We start from the raw sequence: 7,864 nt of genomic DNA on the forward strand, positions 1-7,864 counted from the left end.
GTGAAGCCCTGCTGATTACCCTCTTAACCGTAATATCAAGATGGTTTTCTCAACTACCTTCGAGACGTTTTTCGTGTCAGAATCAAAGATTAATCCCGGACTTGTTGCTTTAAGTGTTTCTACGATGAAAACAAACATTTATTTACAACTATTTAATCTCTCTTTTGAACAAACTCCAATTTGCATTGTTGCAACGAATTGATTTAACTTTTGAATGACTCAATAATAATAAAAAAAAAAATCTAATATTTCTTACTTCTATTTTTACATTTCTAAAGCAACATGTTACTTCTATTTTTACATTTCTTAAACTACACGTAAGTTTTATTTTCACATGTCAAAAACTACACGTGATATTTAGTTTATATTAATGAATAAAACCTGACCGGAACCAGACAGGACATAGATATTTCCTTATTGTTAGATTTTACATTCAGGGAATATTTTATTACGTTCTACCTGTAAAATATGGCAAAACCAAACTACGGCGTATATTCTTTTATTTCCAACGTTCCTACCACTTATTATAAGGCAAAATTGATCACAAATAGTCATTCCTACAAGGAATAAACTAACAGGTTTACAACTTGCACCTTATCTCATTGCTTTTCGGCAATAAAACGTTTATTATTATGGGCATTTTGACACGTTACACAGAGCCTTTTCCTTTAATTGTTCCAATCTGAAACCTTTGCTTAAATCAAAACAAAAGGAATATTGCATCAAAATGCAACATAAGTAACAGGATAGCTGTGTATTTTTTCATTCAATTTCGCTAAGAAGTCATTCTTTGGTAACAATGTATGGACCCGTATTACAAATAACGAACGGCGCCTTACACCATTGCTTTTCGACAATGAAACATTTCAAATTTTCACAAACATGGGCACTGTCACACATTAAACAGAGCCCATTCCGTATATAGCACTGATGTATTGTTCCCAACAGAGAAATATGCTTCCTTGGATGAAAACAAAAGAAATATTGCACCTAAATGCGATATAAGTAACAGGATGGGAGTATATATTTAATTCAATACCGCTCAGAAGTCATACTGTGGTGTTGACATATGGGCCCGTATTTCATGTAAATTGCATAAGCACTTTGAAAGTAAAATACACGAATGTGCCATAAAAATGAAATAAATAAGAAAACGGTGGAAGGAAATAATTGAAACTGTACAACAATACATGTTCTGCTTTGTAAATTACATAGCAAGGACTTTCTACCGGAAAACTAAGCTGCTGATAATTTTTGGTTTCTTTCGTGTTTAAATCACAATGTCTAAGATGCTAGTGCCCTACCCTTTTCTTTATCATGACTTAATATTAAATATTGAATATTTTCACAAATAGGGGGGGGGGGTCATACGCTACCTTGAGGATAGGAAAGATAAGTCCTTATCGTTGTAATCCTAGGCTGAAGCAGTCTCGGGTTAGGCAATCAAGAATATCATTCTTGAAAGGAGACTTCCTTTTCTCCCCTCCTTTACATGTGTGTCTCCCTTTTAAGCTGGGAAAGATTAGTTTGTCACCCCCTAGGGGGATATAGACTCGTGCCGATTAGCACGTGGTCAATTGTGACGTCATTAACATGCCTCATCGGTAATTGTGACGTCATCAAAAGTGAATGACTATATTCATACCCTCACATGTGTTTTTTTTTTCAAAAAGACTACTTTCGGTGGAGTTGTGACTGAAAAAAATAGGATGGGAGTAAATTAATCATCCCCTATCTTGAGGGTGTGACAGAGAGAAATCTCCAACCCTCAGAGTGACTTTTTTGGTTTTTAATCCTCGGCAGAGACTCGGGTCAGAAAACCATAAAAACATCACCCTCGGGTTGGATATTTCTCTGTCACACCCTTCAGGTATAGAAACAACACTGGAAGATTATCTGGATAACTCACTTCTCACTAAATATTTGTTTTAACATACAAGACATTAAAACAATGTACTATGTTCAGAGTTAAGTTGTGTTATCCTGGACATTGATTCTCAAATACGACACATTGAATAACGTCAGCGAACACACGTTATTCAATTTCGAATGCAATACATCTTGCGATTTCATAACCCTTGTCATAATTATAGAATTATTACTCTATGAGAATACGAATTACCCCAGCACTAGGAAAATCGTTTGGTACATTAATGTCATGTCTTTTGTTGAGATTTAAGGTAGCATTTATAAAATAGAAAAAAACAGCATTAATACCCTTCACACTTTAATCGTTATTTGATATAATTGTACATTTGGAAATGGGAATTTCAATATACATTTACGTTAATTACCTTATGTGAAAAGTAATAGAATGTTCTGTCCCCAGACAATCAATGTCAACCTTTACTCGAAAAATAATGCAAATAATTTACCGCCAGTAGCCTTTTGATTTGTTAGCATTTCAAAGTACAAAGATAACATGCGTGTACCTTAAAAAAATAACTTGATGAGGCTTAAGTCGAACTGAAGTATTAAACGAATTTTAGTACAGTATCCCAAGGGTACGGCGATCGGATTTAGCTATGCCAATAAAACGCAGCATTAATTACAGTGCTATCAGCCTTCGGAATGTAGATGTGTCCGTTGATACTTGTTTATTGTGTAATGGTACCGTTATAGCACGCGCCGACAACCCAAACATTGTCAACCAGTGCGCACATACTACCATACGTGTGTCTCATCCATACCGGTTCTGCAGCAGATTTCATCGTGAGCTATCCATATCCTTCCTATCAGGAGGTCGCTTTCATCTGTTTTATTAGGTACATTTTTGTTGTTGTCAAGTAGAGTTGAGAGACGGATGTTCGTACATCTGATGGCTGGAAAGGGGAGCTGTAGGGATGGCAGGACAGACTTTGCTATCAACAGTAATTTGTCCGCTGACTAAAAGGTCCAAGGGGAGGAGGTGGAGCGAAGATAAAGAGTGAGCAAGGAGACAAAGGCAGAACTATTGAATAGGACATGAAGTATAAAGAAGAAGGTCGCGGATGCTTTCCTTTCTAAACTCTTGAGTTATGGAACTTACTCAATACAATAAACATTCATGAAACAGGGGACTGATGCAGATGCAGACAGGCACTGGTACGCTTGGCTTTTTGTAATCCATATTTTTCATATAAACCCAAGAATTCAAAATGTTATCTTAGTCAGCTGCTGTCCCGCCGATTGAGGGCAATACATCAAACGTGTCCCTGATGTCTAGATATTTTATTTAAGATAAGACAATTAATCTAACTTTCATATTTAAGAGAGAACAATTAATTTAACTTTCAGTCGAGGACGGAAGATCATTGTTTTTGGCACAATACTGAAATCCTTTGATAACTTTACATATCTTGGAAATAAATTGAATCATCGCCGTGAGGAATATTTATCAATTGTTTATCACAGAGAAAATCAAAACAAAATATCAAAACAAAGTAAATCTGATCTGTTGAGAATAATTAAATCAATTGTTACCATGATAAACTTTAAACAAAAACAAATTTTATTTAAATCGCTGTATTTGCTTTAATGGAGTTTAGGTTCATTGGTAATTTTATGTTTTTATATTTGTACAAAACGTTTATAACATATCATCCATGTTAAACCTTTTGATGTGAAATAACTTCGCATGTGTGCTGGTTGTTAAGGTAGCAGAGTACAGTAGCGTACGGTGGCCAAGGGTGATATTGTTATACAATGAATAACCCCTGTAATATAACATGTATCAAAATTTAAAAAAAAATCAGCACTAAAAATTGGCATATACATGATGAGGTGGACTATGTGGGCTTCATAATTTTTCAAAACAATAAATCGAATTTGTTTTGAGACTACAGTTTTGGGCATTTGCAAATCTGTGTCTACACAACAAAAGCTAGCTTTTCATGTAGTGTATTTTTGTACTCAGCACATGTGTAAATATTGTGAAAAATCCACCGGAATGATATATATATATAATACAGACATTCTGTTACCGCATAGGCGATATTTAATTTCAGACAGGTTTTAAGAAAAAAAAAATTACTTGCGGGGGTCAAATTTTGGGCTAAAAATCATGATATTTTGCATATCTTGGTGTTTTTTGATGTGGTAACCATGGTTTTTACAAGTCCCAAATTTGGGGAAAACACTTTTTGAAAAAACTATCATTCTTCTAAAAAACCGTATTCAAAATGTAGTTTATAAATATATATATATATATAGGTGTGTTGTGGAGGATGAATCCGCTATTCATGTTTATCCGAGACATGTCCTTTATTTTTAGGGTCAAGCCATTTCTACTGTACTCTGCTACTTAAGCTTAAAGTACGTTCGGATAAGAAAGAAGAAAATTAGATAACAATGCATACATCATATTAGTTTAAACATATTTTATTGACAACATATTGACATTAGTCGGTAAGTTTTTCCAACTTATCAATTGACTTCTCCCGTAATACAGACAAATATAATAATACACAATTGTCACATGATGGTAAGAAAATATATATATTAAAAAATATTAACATTGCAAAATGGTAATAATTAAAGTATGTTTAAAAGAATAGAAAAGTTGTAAAACTAAGTATGCCCTTGTTGCGAATTACAGTCGCAATTTAAGTAAATTTATACTCTGAACAAAATGAGCGCAGCCGATACGACTCCCGAACGTTAAGTTTTATTAGAACCTACATGTATGTTGAAACCATAAATAAGAATGTTCCTTTGAAGCCAGTGGGTTTTTATATATGTTATGGTCTTTTTATAGGACTTGGTTGTAATAAAGTATTTCAAATGATCCGGTAAAGCATGTGCCGTGTACTGTTGGGGAAAAAATCGGTCTTTTATTTCAGAGAGGCGTAACCGTGGTGGGAGGATATAAGTAAGGGGGAGTGGCAAGTTTCCCTTTACTCTGTAAAAGTTACGGTTTGTTTGAATCGTAATTGGTGTCAATTTGGCCATATTTTTCTAATCAAAGATTGAAAGCTTTAATATAATATGCACTTTTATTGTTCTTAGTTCAAGAACATACATAATGTATTAATAGCTCAGTTGTTGCTTTCAATTATTCACGCGAAAAAACTCCAACAAATCGCAAGTACACGTGTATACATTGTTCAGTCGTGCATCGCTTTTATCAACATACTCCTTTCCATCGGAGCTCCAATTCCATCAGAAACCGGAAATTGTTATGTATGAAGAAACGTTCAATTACGCACCGGAAGTAGTCCCAGTATTTTCGTATAAACTTTTTGTATGAAGTAGTCACTGTGTTTGGGTATCTACTTACTTTATCATACACCGGTAGTTGTCCAAAGTTTATTATTGGTCGTCTGCATGCATTTCATACAGAAACTACATGCATATGTGAAAGAAAAAAAATAACAGAATTCTTACGGGATAACTGTTTGCGAAAACATCTTAACGATATTATATTCACTAGATGATACACTATAACTCTTTACTAGTGTATTATATAGTAGTTTATATTTTAGGGTCCGATTTCATGTCAGTTTTCATACACTATGTCCCGCTTTTCAAATAGGAATGTCATAAAAATATAAATAAATATTTGTAAACCAGTATTTGCTCTAAATTCAAAGTATTTTTTTCTATATACATGTAGTATTTAATGAAAGGTATCGGTCCCATTATTAATAGCATTTCCAGAGAGCATACGGCATGGTAGGTTAAGAAATGAACGTGAGGTTAAATGTGTATCATGAAGCATTTGTTATTATTATAAGGACCTAGGGAAGACTGCGAAAGAGTCTCCCAAAATGATGTTGTATTAGTACCAGCTCTGAAATTCTACCTGAAACACAACTTATGCTAGCCAAAGAGTCGTCTCTAATGAACCTTGCCACTTAACCTGAAGAATCCATTTTCAATCAATCGTATTTTCTCTATAAAGATAAGATAAAATTTACAACTCGATAATATTCTAATTAAGGATCAATTTCCCACTGCAGACCAAGCAAAACACTAGATGATTCCACTGTGCTGTGTTTTATATACAATAATTTTGTTTTGGAACTAACTGTAGCGAAATCAGGCCAGGTGACGGGATAGTAGGTTAGAGCGGTAATTTTGCCATTCTGAGGTCTGGGGTTCGAATCCTGGTCTGGCCCAGCTGACTGTTTACACCCAGGACGCTTTTGTTGTTTTATTCTGTTAACTTCATCTTCATTATCTTTTGTCTTCAGTTAATGATTGAATGATTTATGGGCGGATTGGTCGAGTGGTTACAACACCTCGGCCTTCCACGCAGACGGCCGGGATTCGATCCTCGAAGTCGTCGTACGCATGGAATATCAGAGAAAGCGTTTTTCTCCTGCCCCCACAACTCCAACAACCCAGGTGGAGTATAAAATGGTCTGGGGTGGATGTTGCGGTATCTGTGCTGTAGCATTCAAGTTAGGTTGCACTATAAAAGATGCCGTTGGAAGCACGGTCCCACTACAAAACAGAACACAATACATCACCAGCACACACGCAGGCATTCGCACATAGGGAATCATTAGCCAGGTGGCATAGGGCTAGTAGTTTGCGCCTGATAAGGCAGCTCCTGCGAAATCCTAAAAATATAATTAATTAATGTATATGCTACTTGTATTAATTGTATATCTATGTACTGTAAAGCGCTTTAGAGTGGCTTATGGTAGCTAGATAGGGTGCTATATCAAATGTTGTTGATTATTATATTATTATTATTGAAGCTGTAGTCAGGCCAGAATAAAGCTTCCGATTAATAGTAACTGTTTTTGACTGTGGCACAGGGATCCTCTCGATATTTTGGTCGGTTCGACTAAGTTTGCACAATTTCGAAAATTAGTGTACTAAATAACGAAACAAAAAACGCAATTGTGTATTGCTTTAGTTGAATAAAAAAAAATTAAAAAAAAATGCTTATATACTAAATCCTTGTATATATGGGCTTCCATAGATAACATGCACGTACAATAATACAAGGGAATCCCACCAGGTGTTTCTTTACCAGCTAATTTCAGGTCGGGAGAATCCTGTTAAACACTAGTCGATGGGCTATAGTACTGTGACTATCATTTGTCATACCGTATTAACATGTACATGTCGTCTACAAAAAATGGCATGACGTTTTCATATCTTACAATTTTACTTCATTGTTAAAGCGCTTTCGATTTGCAAACACAAACATTTATTCGTGTATATGCTTCGCCATTTTTATTTAATTTATGTGCTGAATGTATTCTGTTGAGTGTAACGATGGCACCACCGATACAGCTGAGATACTGCATAAGATGTGAACTTTTAGAATTCCTGACACATTTCCAAGTTGGTGTAAATAGTCAGCATTTTGGCAATGACGTCACCCCAATACTGACGTCACCCCAAGGTCAACGCGCAGAGGGAGGTTCGACCGGGACTAAGTGTAACGACCTTGGTTGATACGTAATGCGCGTGTTAAAGTAGTAAACTACAGGGTATCCTTTCATTTAAAAACTCGGCTAATTTAATTCAACTTAACTCTGTGTGATTTACTGTAAAGAAAAGAAAACCACAAAATTGATTCCTTACAACCACCGTTTACTTTTTCTAATATTTATGAGTTTGTTTCGAACTTGTATTGCGTTATTTTCTGAACCATAAGGCTTGTGTTATCATTGGCAACCTCGTCCTGAAACACAGTTTTAAGTAGATTCCAAGACCTAAGGCACGCTGTATATTTTTTGTACATTATTCCGTATTTGCTTCATATTTATGTTAGACAGTTGGTTGTATACCTTAATTAAAACCGAATGTGTAAAAAGTTCACACAATCAATAATACACTTGGTAATCATAAGCTTGATGTTTGTGTTTCTGCATTTATACAGTGAAGGTTTACGCAAACATTTTTTTTTATCAGAAGTCAAGTA

The sequence above is a fragment of the Mizuhopecten yessoensis genome, unplaced genomic scaffold (assembly GCF_002113885.1).
Source record: "Mizuhopecten yessoensis strain PY_sf001 unplaced genomic scaffold, ASM211388v2 scaffold10745, whole genome shotgun sequence".
NCBI lineage: Eukaryota > Metazoa > Mollusca > Bivalvia > Pectinida > Pectinidae > Mizuhopecten > Mizuhopecten yessoensis.